At 39.4% G+C, this 2,321-nt stretch overlaps 1 protein-coding gene and 1 pseudogene across 1 annotated transcript in view; both read right to left on the reverse strand.

Annotated features, from left to right (window-relative positions):
• CLCN5 (chloride voltage-gated channel 5) overlaps positions 1-2,321 on the reverse strand; it is a 195,716-nt gene that overhangs the window by 59,953 nt on the left and 133,442 nt on the right. The window lies entirely within an intron of this gene.
• Positions 114-2,321, reverse strand: part of LOC105979572 — a 9,055-nt pseudogene continuing 6,847 nt past the window's right edge.

Below are 2,321 nucleotides of genomic sequence, written 5' to 3' on the forward strand. Positions count from 1 at the left end.
TTTTTTAAAGCTACTAAAAACTAGCATTTAAAAAACAGTTGATAAAAATATTCCTCTGTATTGTACAAGAAGGGAGATATCAGGGCCCACTGGTAAGACATGGTAGATAAACATTAATCAGACTTGGCTTCTTTTTATCCTGCTTCACCAGAGGCTGGATTCTCATCCTTTTTCATTTCTCCATTTTCAACAGGTAAATCTTTAGTTTCTTGGTTAGCTACCTCAGCCTGTTTTCCCTTTCCTCCCCTTTTCCCTTTTGCTTGTATTTTTTTTTGTCTGATGATTTATTCTTTCCTGCTGCATTTTTTTGGCTTCAGCTCCACTTTTGCAGGCATAGGTTTCACTGACAACCTCTTGGACTCCCCCTTCACTGCCCTTTCTGCTGAGCTGACCTTCCATTTGGGCCTCTTGGTTGAGGGGACAGCGTTCCCCAGATGCCTGCGGACTGCAGACACCGAAAGCTTTAGAGAAGCTGGGTTGCCTGGCCCCTGCCGCTCAGCTAGGACCCACGGTGGGAGAACCGGATGGGACTGGATTGGGAGACCACCCTTCCTGCGCCCCACCCCTAACTCATCGTTACTCAAGTAATTATTTTGTTTCCGGCAAAAATATAGAGAGACTGTAACTCTTTGACCAGAGTAGTAAGCAATGTCTTTATTCCAAGAAGCAGACTGATTTCGAATTGCTGACCTTGTGGTGAGCAGCCCAACAAGTAAGCACTACACTATCAGGACTACCAGCATCTCAGTTAGCAGTTCAGCACTTAACTCACAGCACCACCAGGGCTCTTTGTAGTTGTACTTCAAATAACCAAGTCACTGCCACTGAGTCAATACTGACTTGTATTGGCCCTACAGGACAGGGTAAAACTGCCCCTGTGAGTTTCTGAGACTACCTGTTCACGGAAGTAGAAATCGCATCTTTCTCCCTAGCTGTATTTACAGAAGCCTAAAATCAAGAGAAAAGCAAACCCTAAAGAAGTATTAAACATTAAACATGTTTAATATTAACCAACAGTTAACATGTTTAATGTTAACCAAAATGCAAGCTCACTGCCATCAAGTAGATTCTGATGCATAGGCAAACCTTATAGGACAGAGTAAAATTGCCCCTGTGGGTTTTCAGAGGTTTTAAATCTTTGTGTTTGTTTAAAAAACTTTATGGGACTAGAAAGCTTTATCTTTCCCCCACAGAGTAGCTAATGGTTTTGCCAGGCTAATGCCTAGACTTGTTGCCAGAGTCAATACTGACTCCTAGTGACCCTACAGGAGAGGATAGAACTGCCCCTTTACATTTCTGAGACCATAACTATTTATGGGAGTAGAAAGTCAATCTTTCCCCCAAAACAGAGAAATGGCTGGTAGTTTCAAATTGCTGAGATTGTAGTTAGCAGCCCGACACATAACCACTATGCCACTAGGGTTTTCCTAACTCCTAAACAATTTACTATAAAGGTATTTACTATGAACAAGTCATTTGTCTTGCAAATTTCTATTAGCGAAATTCCAGCTTCATTTTTATCACCCAGACCATATTTTCCAACTACTATTCCTTCTTCTTTATCTCCAACTTTTGCATTCCAATCACCAATAATTATCAATGCATATTTATTGCATGTTTGATCAATTTCTAACTGAAGACATTGGTAGAATTCTTCAGTTTTTTCATTATTAGCTTTTGTGGTTGTTTCCTAAATTTGAATAATATAAATTTTTCAAGATTTTTTAGTTGTATTGATTCGATTTTATTGAAGGTGGTTAGATATAATTCTATCACAGGCAGCATTGTACTTCAAGATTGATTTTACAATGCTCTTTTTGACACTTTCCATTCCCAGCATAGTAAATCATATGATTCTGATTCAAAATAGCCAATACTAGTCCATTTCAGCTCACTAATGCCCAGGATATTGATCTTTATGCGTTCCGTTTTGTTTTAGACAACTTCCAATTTTCCTGGATTCATACTGCACAGATTCCAAGTTCTAATCATTAGCAGAATTTTTCAGCTTCTGTTTCTTGATTTGTGCTCCATAAGCAAATGAAGATCCAGAGGGCCACACTCCTACAAGCTTTATCCCACTCACATCACTACAGTCGAGCCTACTCCAAGAAGATACTCCTCCCTCCTCAGTCACATTCTGAATGTCTTTTGACCAGAGGGCCCCATGCTCTGGTAGTATGTCTTTCATTCTTTTTTAAAAAAATCATTTTATTGGGGGCTCTTATAGCTCTTTTTTTAAAAAACATTTTATTAGGGGCTCATACAACTGTTATCACAATCCATACACACATCAATTGTGTAAAGCGCATTTGTACATC

This window comes from Echinops telfairi, unplaced genomic scaffold (genome assembly GCF_000313985.2).
Source record: "Echinops telfairi isolate 266 unplaced genomic scaffold, ASM31398v2 ScPeMD7_19;HRSCAF=73, whole genome shotgun sequence".
NCBI classification, from domain to species: Eukaryota; Metazoa; Chordata; class Mammalia; order Afrosoricida; family Tenrecidae; genus Echinops; species Echinops telfairi.